A 19467-nucleotide genomic window follows, 5' to 3' on the forward strand; every position below is an offset into this window, starting at 1 on the left:
GGGAAGGATGTAGTGCCTTAGCATTGTCTTATTCCACCATTGAATTTCATGAAATATGCCACAGAAGGACGAAAATCAGGGCCAAGTTAAGGTGAAAAGAGTGTAGTCAGAAAGTAGTTAGTAAATTCAAAGTACTACCACAGTTTGCAGTTCCTAATACTTAAGTATGCCATGAACATTTTAAGTTATGTTCTCTCACAGTCAGGTACAGTTGCTTTCAATTAAGTATATATGGTATGATCATATAGGTTTTTTGTTGCTTTATATTGTTGTGACGTTTCTAGTATTTCGTGCATAATTGTTTCACCTTTTTTTTTTTTTTTTTTTTTTTTTTTTTTTTATAATAAATAGAATGAAGCCTCATTGTGTCCTGTGATGATTTTTCATCATTTTCCAAAAGATTCTCATAAATTCTTGCTTATTCTGTCAGTTTTCTTCCAGTGTTTATTTCATGTGGTTTGATTGCCTAATATATTAGCCAGTGCCATGCAGTGCCTTATGTGACATTATGTTTCCTGTTTTGATGCTGTTTCATAGTTTTTTGTTTATGGCATGGGAATGACTTGTTATAATCACCTGAATTTACATGCACCTTGGCATAGCGGAAGAACAAAGCATTAACTTGACAACCACTTGCTGCTCTGTTACCTGGACTGAGTTTCACAAGAATTGCAGTGTGTGTAGCGTTACACCTCAGAGACAGGGACAGTTACCTTAATTTTGCCATGTTTTATTTTCAGTGTGCGTCATGGTATTATCTTAAAATTGGCATTTCTTTTAAGCTACCCATTTGCAGTGCAATAATTTTCAGACAGATTCTGACATGCCTTTACTTTGACTGTAGGGTTCTGTATCTCACAACATGCAGATTAAGAGGAGCATTGAAGGACTTTTGAACATTTCAAGATAAGTTCTTGAAATTGGCTGTTCTTTTACTTGTCTGTAACACTGTAATTCTGAGACAAAGACGCTGACCTGCTCTGACTGTAGGATTGTATATCCTGACATGACTGGACTGCACTATTAAGGCTTGCCTGGACCGCACTTAAAAACTTACCTTTATGTCTTCATCTTGATGACATCTTATGCAGCCATAGTCAGGTGTGTCGTTACTTTTAGTAGATTGGACCATTTCCAGTAATACAGGGAGAGAATGACAAGGTATTAACTGAGTACATGAATGTGATCTTCCTTACCTGTCTGTGTAGAGTATATGTGAGAACAGTTTACATTGTGTGTGTGTGTGTGTGTGTGTGTGCACTTAAAAAAAAATATATATATATATATATAAAATGGCCATACCACGTTGAGTTCACTGCTTCTCGTCCAATCAGTGAAGTTAAGCAACATTGGGTCTGGTTAGTATTTGGATGGGTGACCATCTCGGAACACCAGATCCTGTTGGCGTAATGTTTCGTGATAGGTGGGGGCGCTTACCATCCACTCACTCGATGTAGTGCTGCTTTGGGTGTCTGCCCTTTCCTTTCTTCCATCCTTCCTCTTCTGTCTTTCCTTCACTCTTTCCTCTTTCTTCTGCCTGTGGGTGACTTTACACTCCCTCTTCTGTCTTTCCTTCATTCTTTTCTCTTCCTGCTGCCTATGGGTAACTCTACACTGAGTGACTAGCCAGATGGTTTCCTGTACTCCAGGAAACCATTTACTACATTGGGTGGTAACCATATAACCAAATTATGGCACCTGGTGGTTAGTGGGTAATTATGGTGCTCCAGTCGGATTGATCCTGTGTGGGTTTATATCCAAGGGGTAGTTGGGGTTCGTTGCTCACGTAATGTCACTCAGGGATGAGTGAAGCTGGTCACTATCGTCTTAAAGGACCAACTTGCTTAGTCCTGGGTTCGTACGCTCCTCATTGGGTGACATAGGATTGGATGATGGATGGATGGATATATATATATATATACAGTACATATATATATATATAAAACAAGTGTGATCCCTGACTATGTGGCTTGCATCGTGCCATGAAACTGTTAAAAGGGAGTGGTACAGAATTGGGCTAGGGGAGCTGAATAGGTGAGATGAAGTGGAAATTTGGTGGAAGACTAGGCTGAGGCAGGAACATGTGGTATAGTACTGTATGTAAAAATGATGTTGTAAGATCAGTGGTTTGATTGCAGTGGAGATTTATTTCAAAATATATTCCAAGAATGAAAGCATCAGGAGGGGTAAATAGGGTTATTTAAAAATGTGTGGGTTATAGTGGCTTCAAAATATCTTCCAAGAATGAAATTGACAGGTGGGGTAAAGTAATGGCTGTGGGGGAAAAGCCGTAGATGGGATGATGTGGAAGTGTTGGGGATAGTGAGAGGTCATAATAATTTATGTTATGAAAATGGGAGTTGTAGGATTAGTGGTTTGAGTGAGTCAGAAGGTTTCTCCAACAACAATGTATTCTCATGGTGCTCATTTACCTGGTTTTATAATGCATGTAAAATAATATTGTATAGTATGTAGTGATGCGTTGACTGGTGACTAGTTTTATTGACCATGGACTGCATTCTTTGTGAAAGTTGATGTGAACTTTGAAAGCATGAATCTGAGACACTTGGATAGGGTGGGTGTTGAGGTATGGGAAAGCACAAAGAAAATTTGCATTTGACTGCCAGTTAAGATATGTTTTCCCTGCGGTTTTTGGGTGTGTTTACATTCAGTTTAACATTGTGCATTTCATCTCAGTGGCCGAGTCTAATGTTCTGCCACCGATTAACTCCTTATGCACTGTCATATTGCTTGAGGGTGTTGCGAGTGCCTGCTAATGCTGGATTGTTTTGTGTTTTATGTTCGCACTTGTTTTAAAATTATATGATGTTTGTGGTTGAGAGTGAGTCCGCTTCTTTGTAAGTGCAGATACCTCAAGTCATGTTGCTGTGATATAATGATGACGACAGAAGTTCATGACATGTGGAATATAAGACGCTTTACACATTTTCACTAAAGGATTGGGGAAACAAGTGATTCGTACATCTTAACATTATGGATTTGCATTGTGAGGAGAGTGATTGTACAAATACTCACACCTTGCTTCCTCATGATAATTGTAATTCACCTTGAATGATGACTTAGAAAATGTTCTGCAGTTTATCTTTTTTATCATTTACAGTACATCTCTTCATTACAATTGAGTTCTTTCTCATACATCAAATGACAGCAGTTTATTTTACAATGGTATTTGTAAGGAACACCTTTGTACTATGCTGTTTGTCTAGGATTCATGTTGGTTTTTACTGTATATAAGGAAGGTGGTCAGTATACTATATATTTATGTTATTCAAAAAACAAAAATTCCTGGTTATTACTGACTACTACAGAGAGCTTTAGCTAACATATTAAATTAGTCATTCAGTTTCATATTTCCCATATAGTAATGAATAACCACAACTTTTGTTACATCAGATGCATCAAAGCTGTATGTCCCCTGGTTTTGCATTTCCTATAGACAGTAGATTTTTACATTGCGCTGAAAACTATAATGTTTCTTATATGGAGGTCTGATTTTAGTCACAGATTTTGATAGTATGAACAGCATGCAAGGACTGAAAAATGTTTAATACTTGGAGGACAGATAACTAGCTTCAGTCATGGTGATGAATTCATACAGTCGTGAAAATTACTTCAGAATGTGGAAATTTTTATGAGTGGCAGACAAGGGAAATATACCTGTGAATAAGTAAAAGAAGGAAAGGCAGTTATACGTAATGGAGAACGAATTGTAAAAAGGCAAGAGAAAAGGCCAAGGTTTGAGAGGAATTTGGTTTAGAGACAAGGGACCTTATTCTCGTCAGGTAAGACTAAGAAGGCTCCCTAACACCTTTTCCTGATTTTTTTTTCATTTGGCCTGTGGTTGAGATCCATTTGCACATTATATATGCTGAGTATGGTGATGCTTGAAGGATTTATAGAACAAAATAGGAGAGTAAGGTGTAATAAGCAAAATAAATCAGTGAGGCAAAGGTGTTAGGGCTTCCTTAACCGATGAGAATTTCAGCCAAGGTGGTGATTTGGAGAAGTTGCAAGGTTAAGAAAGGATAATGTAGAGCTCTAAAGGTGAATGGATATTTACTGTACTAGAGGAAAGAAAGTATGAGATCGAATAGAGAAAAAAACAGATGGAAATGGAAGGAGACTTTGGAAGAGGTTGGGGTTGTAAATGAGGAACATGCAGCAATTTGGGAGGGGAGTAGCAACAGTGTCAGAAGTAGAAGGATGAAGAGAGAGAGATATAGGGAGGGGAGGGAGGGAATGCCAAGAAAGGAAGATAGAAAGAGGAGGGAAGGAGAGAGGAACAAGTGGAGGGAAGGAACGACAAGAAAAAAGTGATGAGAAGGAGAGGGAAAATGAAAATATGGGGAAAGTGAGAAAATAAGAAGAAAAATAAAAGGAAGAAGAGAAAAGAGTGGAAAACAGAAATGAAGGAGAGAGAGAGAGAGAGAGAGAGAGTGGAAAAAATGGTGGAGGTAAGGACAGGGAAGGTGGAAAGTGCTGGAAAGGAGAGCAAAGGGAAACAGATGGAAAGAATTGCAGGAAAATGAGTGGGAAGGAGAGACTAAATTAGGTAGGAGGGAAGGAGAGATAGGAAAAGTAGAAGGATAGAGAGGGGATGAGGAAAGTGGAAAATAGGGGGAGACAGGGAAAGTAGATGGAAGGTGAAGCAGAAAAGGAAGTGGAGAGGCTGGTGAAAGGAAGGTGAGAGAAAATGAAGATAGAGGTAAGGAAAGGGATGAGGAAAGTAGGAGGGGAAGGAGAGAAGGTAGAAAGAGAAAGAAAAGAAATTGGAGGGAAGGAGAGGAAAGTTGAGGAAAAGATGGAGAAGGAAAGGAGAGAAAAGAAAGGAAAAGTGGAGGGAAGGAGAAAGGAAAGTGAAAGTGAAGAAAGACTGGAGAAAAGGATAAAGGGGGGGGGGGAAAGAGGAGTAAAGGAGAAAAATGAAGGGGAGGAGAGAGAACGAGAAAAGTGGAGGGAAAGGAAAGTGAGGATGGAAAAGAGGGAGGAAGAAAAAACAATGTGGGAAAATAGAGCAAAAACTGGAGGAGAAGAGAGAGAGAAGAAAAAGTGTAAGAAAAATAAGAGAATACGAGTAGTGGAGGAAAGGAAAGAGAGAAAAAAGTGAGGAGAAGGACTAAGAATAGAAAGTGGACAGGGATTAGGGGTGAGAAAGAGAGAGAGAGAAATTTGAAAGAGGAAGTAATTAAAGATAAATAAGGGTAGTAAAGATAAGAAGGGGGGGAAAGTAGAGAGATGGAGATTGGGAGAAGGATGAAGAAGAGAGAGAGAAGGGGAATGGAAGGAGGAGGTGGAGGAGGAAGAAGAAATGAGAGAAGGGGAGTGGAAGAAGAAGTAGGAGGAAGAGAAAGGAGAGTGGAAGAAGAGGAGGAGGTGGAAGAAAGAAAATTATAGCAAGGAGTATTGGAAGATAGGAGAGAGAGAGAGAGAAAAGGAGGCAGGAGGAAATATGAAGGGGAAAGGGAAAGAAAAGTTAAAAGAAGGTGACTAGGAGGAGGAAGGGTGGAGAAAGAAAGGAATTGGAGGAAAAGTGAAGGGAGGGATAGTGGAAAGACGAAATGAGAAAAGGAGACTTCAGGATGAGCAGGTGAGACACTGGAGGGAAATAGGAAGAAAATTTGTCAGAGGTGAGGAACTAAGATGAAAAATAATGAATGGAATAATGTACAGAAGGAAGAGAGGAAATAAGAAAACCGCAAGGAGAAAGAGAAGGAGAAAAGGATACCGTAAGAAGAAGAAGGAGGAGGAAAAAGAAGAAGAGGCGAAGGTGGGAGGGTGTAGCATATGGCTCCTGAAAGTGTGCAGTATTGTGACCTACATAACTAAATGTACACTCATGCCGATGCATACACCAGCATTATACAGACAACCCATTCACACCCAAGACCTTATTTGTGTTTTAGTCTATATTCTTATGTGTGTATATTGATTTTAATCAGTTTTGGGATATCACACACACACACACACACACACACACACACACACACATTGGTACCCCATTTTTATTTCATTTTTGCTATCTCCAGACAATTTTATTCAGCTGTAGGACAACCTGTCAACTGCAGGTGTTAGATAAAACCTCCATGAATTCTCAGGTCTCCAGGGGAAGGGGGTTGGATCTGGTGAATAAAATCATTTGGGTTTGCAAGAGTAAAACATAAGTTATCCTCCCTGAAGTTTGAGGGTCAGCCCTTTCCCCAGCTTGGGCATCCCATGAGCCAAATTAATTCATGTGGTATACTCTTTGCAGTATAACTTGGTCCAGATTTAAGTCCTTTGGCAGCTTAAATCATGTAGCTCAGTGGTAGGCATTTCTTCTATAGTGCCATCATATTCTTGTGTTAATCTGTTGTTCCAACCCAGCATCTGCATAGGAGAGACTGTAAATTTTGGCAGACTTAGGAGAGAATAATTTTAGTCCAAGTTAGGGGAGTTGACAATTTTGGGCCATGTTCGAGTAAAAAGAGTACAGCAGCTGGAAGGAAAAAAAATAGACTAAAATATACATCATGGGACCAAAGGGGGTAAGCCCACAAATGACATGCGAATCCATAATTACATATTCATGCGCTTGTTCACACAAACACACGAGCTAAGGTAACATGCATTCACATAGGTAAATAGCGACCTATATGCATACTGAAATGCAAACACTTATGCAGTGCCTCGCACAGATCTGCCCTGGGCAAATTGATAAATAGTAGGAAGGCATGTAATTAAGGCTTTCAGTCCTAGGTCTGCCCCCTCCCCTTGCTGCTAAAACATGATTTTATTCAGCCTACAGCAGTAAAGTAAAAAAGGATTAATGAAAGTTATACAGTGTGTGTGTGAGTTTGTGTGTGTGTCTGTGTGTATATATATATATATATATATATATATATATATATATATAATTTAGTTTGAAATGCCATTACTAAATGCAGTATGTTAGCTTGGTTACAAGTGTCACCATACTGAAAGGGTTAATCTTTTCTGCCTGAGGGCATCATATTTTATTCCATGCTAGCAGACAGTTTTATTCAGCCTTGGAGAAAGCCAAAGTAGTGAATGGATTAATGAAGGCTGTTGTTAACCCTCCAGTTCAAAATCTATCTTTAGATGAATAGGATTGCCCGGAGATAACACACACACACACACACAATTGTATTGAGAGGATTAAAATCACTTTCAAGTCACGATTTCACTGACACACATCCACAGTCACTTTCATTCACGCTCACGCATACTCTTAATAGCAGTTTCTTCACCGGCAAAGACAAACAAGCAAACACACACTGACCCACAAACCGGCTAGTGCAGAGACAGAGAAAGAGAGAGTTCTGTGAATATGATAATTAGGAAGGGATGAGTGATAGCATTGGTTAAATGTGTGGAAATTTAGAGAGTAATTATTTAACTGAAACGTTTATAGTCATTTACGAGAAAGAAATCTAGAGAAAACATAAACAAAAAAACTTGTTCATAGACATCAAAAACTGGTTGGTACAGTGGCCGGGACGAAGGTAGGGTTGGGTAAACGTGTAAGAATTAGCAGAGCGATTCGTTAAATGACGTATTTATAGTCGTTTACGAGAAGGATTTCGAGAGAAAAGGCAAAAAAAAAAAAAAGCTTAAATCCATCAAAAACTGGTCGACATGATGGCTTAAAAAGTTGACCAATCGCCAACCAGCTTCCGCCACTCACTCGCCCAGCTGTGTTTACATCAGGCTTGAAGGTTACGGCACGCGCCATAGTCTCGGCTCGTGGCGTATATACGAACTTGTTTCTCAGTTTATTTTCGCTTTTATATTTTGGTCGCCTGAGTATATGTTATTCTTGAGGTAGACGAGAGTTGGAATATTTGTATGAGAAATGTGCAGTGCCATAATGGTGATGGTTGCCGAAAACGTTTATGGCAACGCGCAAGCCTCGTACCACATTGCCAGCCAATCAGAACGTCGGGAAGCTCCGCGTACTGCCAATCATGTTGCAGCTTTCCTGTTTGACCAGGTAAACGTAGCTTGCATCACTGTGCCACCAGGTTTCGGCGTTGCGCAGATGAGCAGCGTTGCGTATAGTGCAAGAAGGCGCACATCCGTGTTGCACTGCATTGTGAAACTGAGAATGGAGATTATCAGTATTTATGTACTCCAGCCCTATTATTATTATTATTATTTTATTCCTGGTATCTCTAGACGAATCTCTTCAGCTTAAAGAGGGATCTGTTATAGAGAATGGAATTATAATGTACTTTCTCCTTGTCTGTCTGTTTTCTTCCAAACGCTCTTTTCAGCTTGGCGCCATTCCTCTACTTCACTATTTCACCCAAAGCTCGGCACAGTTATTGCTTGGGCCAATAGCCCAAGACTTTTTTCATTAAAATATATATATAATATATATATATATATATATATATATATATATATATATGGAGTCGTCAGATCTTATAAACGCAAATTTTGGAAGCCTATATTTTGTGTTTGTTCATTTACCTTCATGGCAATTTGTACAGAATCATATTAGTGTATTGTACATGTGTGGATACCATCTTTCATTCCATTGGCGTGTTGGCAGTCTTGTGAAAGGTGTATCTACCCTCAACCGATTGAAAAGTCTTGCATCAGCAGAGTGACATCGCTTGGAGAAGGCAAGGATAAAAAATTGTCATGGACCGGAAGAAGTTACATCTGATGGCCGTTTCGTGCCCTTGTCCAATGATTCGAAAGCAGTACGTGTGTACCCGTTTGAACGAAGGTAAACATTGGGGTGCCTGACGCGTGCAGAAAGGACGTAATGTTAGGCGCTGGTGTTGGTGTTGGGGTGAGTGAGTGAGGACGGGCACAAGGTCGAGAGAGAAGGGGGGGGGTAGGGAAGGAGGGGGGAGTTATTTTCGAGAGAGAGAGAGAGGGGGGGAGGGAGGGAAGGAGGGGGGGGGTTACTTTCAACACCCCCTGTAGCAAATAAGTACACACAGCAACGCACGCGTGCACACACCCAAGGATACCTTTAGTTTACACACACACACACACACACTCAGGTATAGCTATCACTCATTCTCTATTAACCTAGGAAACAGTGAATCACTCCCTAAACATCCTAAAAGGTTCCTAGTTTTTCTAATAACATCCATGCATCCTTGTAATATTTTAACTAGATATAAGCCTCATAACATTAACAGTCAGCAGACATTCCAGCATACTACCAAACTCGCATAGCATCTTGAGAAACGATTTACATATGTGTTGATTATTGGTGATAATTGTATCTTTGTAGAAGCAATTATATTTAAGTGAATCATATAAAACGTATCACTGTCAGCATTAGCAAAATCATCATCGTCTTCGTCATAATTCTTCCCCTTCCTCCTCCTCCTCCTTCTCCTTCTTCTTCTTCCTTTTCTTCTTCTATTTCTTCTTCTTCTTCTTCTTTTATAAACATCATCATTTATCATCATTATCAGTACCGAGTGTGCCTCCATTATAGGGTAGTTGGCAAGATCGAGCAACAGGAAAATAAAACAAGTAATCAGCAATGCTAGTGACATATGCCTTTGCACGGTCAAAACCTAATCTGATACCTAATTCGAAATAAATAAATGAATAAATCAATTGTTTTCGACGTACGTAAAATCTTCAAAACCTACTGGTATCGTAACAAAAGCTTATCTACTAAACCAAATTAAAATGTGTATGTGAGTGAGGTGGAGGAGGGAGAGGGAGGCCAAAGATGAGATGGAGGGATGGAGTGGAGAGGTATATGAGGGAGGGGAGTGTGAGCTGGGAGCAGGTCAGTGAATTGGCGGGGGACCGGGCGACATGGAGGCGATTTGTTTGTGGTATAATTTCCTGTCAAACGACTCCGAGGAATTTGTCTAAAGAGGAATATAATCATGTGGCGGTGGCGAGTTGTGACCTCTCCAATGACGTTTTGATTTTGATTTTGCTACCTTAAGACGATTATATTTACGCTGGATGAATTGTTTAAAACTTGAGGGGTTATATAAAGCTTTCACTAACACCTCAGTTCGAAATTTCCTTCCTAAGCCTAATGGAATCATCAAGTGGGAGGAAGAATAGATTGAAAGGGTTAGTTCAAGACGTCACTTCCCCTTTTCCTTCTTCACTCCCTCCATTTCATTCCTCACTTCCCCCTTCATTAGTCACTTTCCCCTTCATTCCTCCCTCCTTTCATTCTTAGTTTTTTCCTTTCATTTTTCACTCCCCCTTCATTCTTCACTTCTATCCCTTCTTCCTCCATTTCCCCTCCCTTCGCTGCTTCCTCTTCATTCGGTCATATAAACTCATTATTTTGACTGGGAAGAGTTCAGCACAGGGCCATACGCTTGACCTTAACCTAGACCTCTGACCCACCCTGGAGCCTTCGTCTTTGACCCACAGTACCTCTTTCTCCGTCCTGCTTTCGCGTAATTCTGTCTGTCTGTCTGTCTGTCTCTCTCTCTCTCTCTCTCGTTGCCATTTTTCATGTCTTTCGTACCACCAAAGGGATTAATTGAATATAAAAGAAACCCATTGTTATGAAGTTAGGATAATTCTTAAGAATAATTTAATTCATGTATAACAGCAGATTACTGTTGCTTCATATTTTTGTCCTTTTATCCAGTTTTATTTAATACGAAGATAGTAACCAAAATAAAGCATAAATAGAGGCCACAGTTGGGAGGAGGGCGACATGGAGGCGCTTTGTTTGTGGCCACCCCATATGAGGTTAAGGCGTCTGGCTATTCATAGAGAGATAGTTACAGTTATTAGCGATTGTAGTTATGGAGAGTATAGTTCATGTTTGGCAGTGGATGAATGTGGGGTTGCTGTGTGTCTCCCTTGGTCTCTTACTACACCTTTGCCACTTGAGTGTGATCAGGTTTTGTAACTTGCTACCAACAGAGGATTTTATGCAACGTAGGAGAGACTGGAGATGTTGGGTGAGGGAGAGACATAAGTTACAGCCTGAATTCTTTATTTTCTCCAACGTTTCCAGCTCTAACCCTTGTCTCGCTCCCACCCAGCATCTCCACTTGTTGCAATGGATCATCTACTAGGATAGATTGTTAATAATGAGGATAGAACAGCTTTGACTCGATTTGGACCCACTTCAGGAGCTCCTCTTACATATGTGTGTGTGTGTGTGGAGAGGAGCCGAATATCTGTCTTCGCAGTAGTCTTATTACTTATACTTAATTTTTACTTAGGAGAGACCCCGATAGTACTGGAGTCGTCTAGATGATATGATACACGAAAATACCAACGAGTGCCTGTATGAAGTTTCGTTCATGTCTTAGTGTTCTATGTATTTATTATTTTATCACCTGAGGACTTTGGTCATCTTAAGGAGATACCCCGCATAGTGAAGGGGTTAAGATAATATAATGGCCATAGAAAGATGCCCGTATTAGACTGTATGGGTAGAAAAAAAATGTTCGTAATAGACGTTGCTTTTGTGGATAGTTTAGTTTCCCTCGTAGGTGATGGCCTATTATTATAACCAGAAAAAAAAAAATATTGTAGAATGTGTTTGAGAAAAATTTAGTTTAAGTTTTGTACTAGATAAATGTTCATTCCTGCGGCCGAGTGGTCATGCAGTGTGGTCCCCCGTCATGCGTGGGTAATAAAAGGGAGACTCGGCCACTCGTGCACACTGGTCCACTCACTGACGCAAGCACTGGGGGGGAATGATGAACACTTGCTTACACGCCTCAAGCACTCGCTCACACTCACACCCTCTCACTTTTATTTTCTCCCGCATTTATTCTCTCTCTCTCTCTCTCTCTCTCTCTCTCTCTCTCTCTCTCTCTCCAATTTACTTTCCCTTTCATTTTCTTTACCATCTCCTCCCTCCGTCATTCACTGTCCCTTTCTTGTGTGTCCTCCCCTCCATCTTTCTCGTTTTCTCTTTCTCCCTACATATTCCCTCCCCTGTCTACTGTACTTCCTCCAGTCACTCTCGCTTTCTTTTCTTTACCCCCCCTCCACCCCACCCCCCAGTACTGCACACCCTCCCAAGCAAAAACCAGACCCACTACCTCTCTCTCTCTCTCTCTCTCTCTCTCTCTCTCTCTCTCTCTCCTGTAATGTCTTGCTTTTTTTTTTTTTTATCTTACCATTTGTCCTCGCTTCTATTAACTCCATCTGACTTTACTCGTGTGGGTGAAGCAGGGTGACAGGACAGTGGGTTAAACAGAGTGAGACAGGGTGAGAACAGGGAGAACAATTGAGTAAGGGAGAGGAACAGGGTGAAGACTGGGCTGTGTATAGGTTGGGTAGGGTAAGATAGGGCAATGAGAAGACGGGGCTGTGTATGGGTTGGGTAGGGTAAGATAGGGCAATGAGAAGACGGGGCTGTGTATGGGTTGGGTAGGGTAAGATAGGGCAATGAGAAGACGGGGCTGTGTATGGGTTGGGTAGGGTAAGATAGGGCAATGAGAAGACGGGGCTGTGTATGGGTTGGGTAGGGTACGATAGGGCAGTGAGAAGACGGGGCTGTGTATGGGTTGGGTAGGGTAAGATGGGGCAGTGATAGCGCAGTATGCAGTGTGGCAGGGTGAGAGAATAAACTGGGAGGAGTGAGGGTGGGTGATGATAGTGCAGTGTTGTAGGTTGGGGAGCGTGATGTAATGGATTGGGTAGAATGAGACAGGGTTAGGAAGTGGGTTAAAGAGAATGATGGTAGTGGTGTAGGAAGACTGAGGCGTGGTGATGACTGGGTTAATGTAGTGGACTGGGAAGAGTGTAAAGTAGTTTTGAGAGAGTGGTGTAGCTTGTAGTGGATAAGAGTGATGCATAGTTAAGAAGTGGGTTAGGCAGTGTGAGATAGTGGACGAGGAAGAGTGAGACAAAGGGGTGAAATGAGTAATGATGATGATACAGCAAGGTTGTTAATTAGTCAGTGATAATACAAGGTTAGGCAGAGTGAGACGAGCAAGGTGTAAGGCAGACTGGTGAGGCAAGGTTGATGAGATGAAGCAAGGCTGGAGGAGGATGGGGGTTGAGGGAGAGTGGGGCTTGAGAGTGGTGAGATGATGTGATGTGGGATTGGTGTGTGTGTGTAGTGTGGTATAGTGACAATGGTGGAGATGCGATGATATGTTGGTGGTGAGAGTTAGTGTGGTGGCGGTGTAATGGTGGTGGTTGTGTCATGGTAGACGTGAGAGTTGCGTTTTTGGCAGTGGTGGTTGTGGTGTTAGTGCTGAGGTGGTAGTCGTGGTGGGTGGTGTAGTGTGGCAGTTGTGGTTAGTGGTGGTGATGATGGTGGATGGCTGTGGTAGTTGTGGTAAATGGTGTTGGTGTGGTTGTGTGGCGGGGATGGTGGTAGTGGTGTGGTCGGTGAGTGGTTGTATGGTGGTGGTAGAGGTGGTTGATGGGTGGTTATTTGGTGGTGGTAGTTTTATGATATTACGAGGATGATGAATATGGTGAAGATGTGTGCTAGTGTGGTGTGGTGTGATGCTTTGTGTTGATGTAATGATGCGTGCTAGCGTGGTGTGATGCATGCTAGTTTGGTGGTAATTGTGGTGGGTAGTGTTGGTGGTGAAGGTGCGAGTGTGGTGTTGTGATACGTGCTAATAGCGGTGTTGGGTAGTGTTGGTGGTGAAGGTGCGAGTGTGGTGTTGTGATACGTGCTAATAGCGGTGTTGTGTTGCAAGCTTGCGTTGATTTTTTATGCGTGCTAGTGTGGCAGTAATTGTGGTGCCTAGTATGTGGTGGTGGTGGTGGTGGTGGTAGAGGTAGAGGAGTAGGTCAAGCGAGGCCGGCGTATCCTTGCCTGCTTCACTTCCTGCCTCACCTGCCAACACGCGTGACACCAGAGAGTTAGGCAAGCATGCAGGGGGGAGGGGTTAGGCAGGAGGTAGGCAGATGGTCAGGTAAGAAAACAGAAAATGGAGAAGGGGAGTGAGTATTAAGGGAAAGGATAGACAGGCAGATAGAAGGGGGTTCAGGTAGGATTGAGGTAGGTAGCTGGAAAGGCAAAGTTACAGAGGCACAAGGAGAGGAGTAATTGAATAGGAAGGTAGGAGATAGGCAAGTACACAGGATGAGGAAAAGAAAATAGGAGTTTAGAGGCAGGCTTGAGGAAGAGGTAGATAGGATTGGGGAAAGGAAAATACGGTTGGAGAGGCAGGCTTGGGAAAGAGGTAATCAGTATGAGGTAGGTATACAGAGGGACAGTGAGAAGGGAATCAGGAAAAGGAGGCGAGGAATAGGTAGGATAGATAGCTAATTGCTTCAGTAAAGTGACGTCTTTTTCTTTTATGTCACTGTGCGATTTTGTTATGCTTGAGGGACATTCTCGTTGTGAAAGTCTGTGAAGCAAGTATTAAGAGTAAGGTAAAAACAATGGGGTGGTGCGACAAACTTAGGTAGGGGATAGGTAATTAATTAGAAAGGTATGAGTCAATATCATAATGCAGTAACAGCAATGATGGTGATAAAAAAAAACAATAGGAATAATAGTAATAATCATATAGTAGTAATAATCATAGTAATCATCGCCGTCGTCACCACCACCATCATCGTGATCATTATCATCACCATCATCATCATTCCAGCTTTTTTTCCGCTTAAACATTGGTTGAGGTGAGATCCAGAAACAAAGAAAACATATGTATTATAAGAGTGGGTTAAAAATAGAAAACGTCTGGAAGTAGGCTTACGCGTGGGATAGACAGCAAATGAAGGAATAGTTAGAAGGATAAGGAGAGAAAATAGTGAATAGGTGTAGTGATAGACAAGGATACAGTAAGTCAATAATCAGTTAGGCAGGTGGAAAGGTAAATATGCATGGGTGAGCAAGCAGACGGGTACAGAGGTTGATTGGTAATTTAAAAAAATGGTAGGTGGAGAGAGAGAGAGAGAGAGTCAGGAAGTAAAACTGGTAATGGAGCCATTTCTTGTATGGATCATCCGTTGAGATTTCACTTAACGGAGGGGAGTTGGATGGAAGAGGAAAAAAAAAGTTTGTAGATGAGAGGGAAGAGAGAGAAAGGAGGAATGAGTAAATAACAGGGGAGGAAGAAAGAGGAGGTAGATAAGAGGGAGGAGAGAGAGAGAAAAGAGGGCAGGAGAGGAGAGGGAGAAGGTGCAGGAGAAAAGAGAGGATGGGGGAAGGGACAGCAAAAGTAAAGGGGAAAGTGATTGGTGAAGAGAGAGGAGACAGGGAAAGAACTGTAGGAGAAGTGAGGGGTGGGAGAAAGGTAGAGTGGTGTAAGGGGAAAGGAAGTACATGAAAGAGATTGAGAAGGTAAGGAGAGATGTGACGGGAGTGGAAGAAGGTTGGAAGGGGAAAATGGGTCATAGAGGAACAGAAAGAGTGGGGACGAAGACGAGGTTAAAGAAGGACAGGAAGGAAGAGGGGAACAGGAGAGGGAAATGGTGGCGAAATGAGGGGAGAAAGGGAGAGTATAGGGGACGTGGATAAAGTAGAAAGGAAAAGAGAAAATGAAAGGTGGGGAGAGATCGTAGACAGCAGGGAGAGAGGGAGTACGTTAACGAGTGCAGGAGGGAAAGGGAGGGATAAAGGGGAGGGGAGGGAATATATGAAGATAGAGGAGAGGGGGCCCTAAGAGAGGGGAAAGATGATGTTAGGTGAGGGAAGGAGAGGGATGGAGGAAAGGGAAGGAAGGGAAGAGAGGAGAGGAGAGGGTAGGGTAGGAAAGGGGAAGGGAAGGAGAGAAAAGGGTATGGAAGGGGGGAGATTAGGAAAGGAGGAAAGGGGAAGGAAGTTGAGAGGGTGGGAAGGGAGGAGAGTATGATGGAGTGAGCTTCGTAAGTGGTGAAAGTGACGGGGCTTGAGACACCGCCACCACCACTGCTCATTACTGGGCAAGGATGAGCTGCGGCCTTGTCCCCCCCTCCTCACACCTACTACCTCCATGACCCCTTCCCCCTTTCCTCCTCCACTCTACCCCCTGGCCTCTCTTTCCCCCACCGTACACCCATGCTCCCACCTTGCCTCCCTCATACCTCACAGTCCTCTGCCCCCCTGTGTCTTACCTGCCGTCTTTAACCACCACTTATTTCCTATGATAGCTTCTTGAATCCTCTCCCCTTCCCCATCTCCTTCCACCACTCTCTCTCTCTCTCTCTCTCTCTCTCTCTCTCTCTCTCTCTCACACACACACACACACACACACACACACACACACACACACACACACACACACACACTTTGACTCATCCACCTTCCTGCTTGTGACTCATTTCCATTTCCACAAATCCCACTCTCCCACACTCCCTCTCCACCCCCTGCCCCCCCTCCATCTTTCTCGTCGCGCTTCCTCGTACTTTATCTTTCACTCTCCAGTTATTTTCCTAGTCCCTTTCCTACCTCACCCCACTCTGTCATCACTACCCCTTACCCTCTTCACACGCCCTCACCCTCCCTCTCCTCCCACTCACTTCTCTCTTCGCTGTCCCCTCTCTTCCCTCCGTCACTATTCCCTTTTTTCCTCCATGCCTTCCTTCACTGTCCACTCTCTTCCTCCCAGCCTCCTCTTGCTATCCTCCTTCTCCATTCCATCCTTCCTTCCTACCTTACCCTTCCATCTGCATCCCTCACATCCCCCTCACTCCCCTCATTTTTCCTTTATTATTCTCTATCCTCCCTCCCCTCCATTTAACTTCCTTTCCCCCTGCCCTCCCCTCCCCCTTTCCTGTCTCTCACTTCCCCTTTTCCCACGACCTTCATTTCCCCCTCGTGGGTGGAACATGGTCAGTGGGTCTTCAGTGTTTAATTCTGGGGACACTTCACGCTCATCGTCTGTCGTAATTCACACGTGACGGGGACGAAAGAGAGAAGAGAGAGAGAGATGCAGACTCCCAGGTCCTTTCTAAGTGTTCTGGCTTTAACACTAAAGACTTACCTTCTAATTATGGAACGTAATTACATGACAACAAAGCAGAAGGCTCTCCCCAACCCAGACCTTCCAATAAACTGCCTTACAGATACTGGGAAATATATTGAAGATATGCCAAGTAGGAATGAAGGAAATTTTTTCAGAATGGTTGAAAGTAGTATTTAAATGAAACTACCAATACTACAAACTCGAACCACTGCTGCTAAGGGTGGAATATGTATTTCCTTATTTATATGTGTAATACTTAAAAGATTTTCGTATGATGTGTGTTTCACTGGTGCTTTGTTATAGAAACGAGAGAGAGAGAGAGAGAGAATAGAGAAGTGACGGAGAGGGGAAAGAAGGAGTTGCAGTCTTTAAACCTTTACGTTTGGGGGGTTACTGAGGAGGCGAAATTTCTTACTCTTAAATTACTGCTGTATTAATATAAGAGGATAGCTAGGTTTTAAATCTGGTGATATTTCTCTCTCTCTCTCTCTCTCAGGTAGGAACAGCACCGATCTAGGTAACTTTTTGCTTCACATTTTTTTCCCACCTGTTGCTTCTTTTTACACAAGCGGCCTTTGTACTAGGCAATTTCTTTTGTACTTCCTTGTTCCACTTCCGTCTCTTTATTCTTCCTCCTCCTCCTCATCTTGTAGTTCCATCTCTTATAATTATTGTCTTTTTCTGCTCGTCTTATTTTGCCCTCTATGCTATGGCGGAGACTTGTAATTTTGATCTGTTTTATTGCTCTTTCAGTCATATTCAGTTTGGCGCCATTCCTTCAGGCCCTCACCGCTTCTTTTCAAACTTGGCACATAGTTCATTGGGTGTGTAATTCTCTCTCTCTCTCTCTCTCTCTCTCTCTCTCTCTCTCTCTCTCTCTCTCTCTCTCTCTATCTCCCAGTTTAGGTCTTCTATAGGAATTTATGGATCACCGTAAAACACAGAAATATATCCTTGTACTGTCGAGGTCTGGAGACCATTTTGCATTCCCCTCAAAGTGTTGGCTGTCTTTAATCTCCTCCTTTTTAACATTTCTTTTCCTCCTGTTCATCTTTTCTTTTTCTTCTCATCCTTCACCTCCTCTTCGAGTTACCTTGTTACTCGGCTCGGTCAGTTTTCTTTACTTAAATGATTGTATTTCTTCTTTACCTTGTGCTTCTTTTATTCGGCGTTTTCCTCTTCCTCCTCCCCTTTTTCATTTTGTGGCCTACATTGTAACTGATTTTAATTTTCATCAGTCCTCCCCTTCCTCCTCCTCCTCCTCCTCTTTTTTCTTATGTCCGACCTTGCTTTTGTTACACTGCCAATATTCATCATTCACATATCCTTTCCGCCCCCTTGCATTTCTTACCTGACCTTTGCTGTCACTTAGCTTGGTTATATCAGTCATGTTTTAGTTCCTCCTCCTCCTCCTCCTCCTCCTCCTCCTCCTCCCTCTTTTCCCAACACACCATCTCAAGGTTTATATATATTGACCCAACACACATCAGCCTCGGAGGTAAACACACACAGTTTAGAGGGAAGGTTAGGTGAAGAGAAGGAGAGAAGGGAGATTGATGGAGGGATGGCTGTGAGGATGGCAGGAAGGGAGGGAGTTCGATGGTGGGAAGGTTAGATAGAGGAAGGAAAGAAGGGAAGGTATCATGGAGGGATGGAAGGAGAGGTTAGATGGTGAAAAATAATAGGTGGAAATTAATACGGGAGTGTTGGAGGGAGGGAAAGAAGGTAAAGAAGCTAGGTGGTGGAGGTGAAGGAGAGTTAAGGGTGATGTTAGATGATGAGGAGAGAGAAAAGAAAAGAAAGGATGATTAGATGGAGGGAGAAATGGTTAGATGGAGGGAGGAAGGAAGAGATGTCTATACGGAGGCAGGAAAGGAAGGATAAATTTAAATGGAGGGAAAAAAGAAAGGTAGATGGAAGGAAATGAATGGCAGGATGAGAGGGAGGGAAAACTAGATGGAAAGGTGGGATGAAGGGAGAGAGGGGAAGTATAGATAGAGTGAAATAATCGTCATAGAAGGATTGAATTGGAAGAAGGTAGATGGATAGTTAGAAAAAAAGGAGAGAGAGAGAGAGAGAGGGAGGGAGGGAGGGAGGGAGGGAGGGAGGGAGGGAGGCTATTGGGAGTCAAGGTGGATAGCAAAATTTGAAGTATGTGAAAGATTTTGAAGAAGGAAAAGGAAGTGGAGGGAATAAGTTACAATGAAAATAATTTGTAATAGAAGAGAGGCAGAGTGGAGGAGGTGAAGGTGGTTGTCTTTTTTGTGTTTGTTTCTCCCTTTTTTTTCTTTTCTTTTTTCTCTTAGCTGTTCCTCTTCCCTTTTGTTTCCTTGTCTCCTGAAGTATATATTGTAGGTTGATAAGTATTAGGTGTGTGTGTGTGTGTGTGTGTGTGTGTGTGTGTGTGTGTGTGTGTGTGTGTGTGTGTGTGTGTGTTTTATCTTTTCTCTGTCTCCTTCGTCCTTCTGTTCTCCATCTCCAGTCAATTATTGTAAGTTGATGATGGTTAGCTAGCAGAAAATGTATGTGTGTGTGTGTGTGTGTGTGTGTGTGTGTGTGTAAATAGGGAGAAGGGGTGTGGTAAGGGAGGATGACTGGAGGGAAGGAAAGT

General features: G+C 42.5%; 1 protein-coding gene across 1 annotated transcript in view; it reads left to right on the forward strand.

The window, feature by feature from the left end:
• Positions 1 to 19467, forward strand: part of LOC145411583 (putative fatty acyl-CoA reductase CG5065) — a 91085-nt gene that overhangs the window by 60421 nt on the left and 11197 nt on the right. The gene's annotated exons all lie outside the window — the stretch shown is intronic.

This window comes from Coenobita brevimanus, chromosome 90 (assembly GCF_032717465.1).
Source record: "Coenobita brevimanus isolate Jiangsu-jjx chromosome 90, ASM3271746v2, whole genome shotgun sequence".
Taxonomy (NCBI): Eukaryota; Metazoa; Arthropoda; class Malacostraca; order Decapoda; family Coenobitidae; genus Coenobita; species Coenobita brevimanus.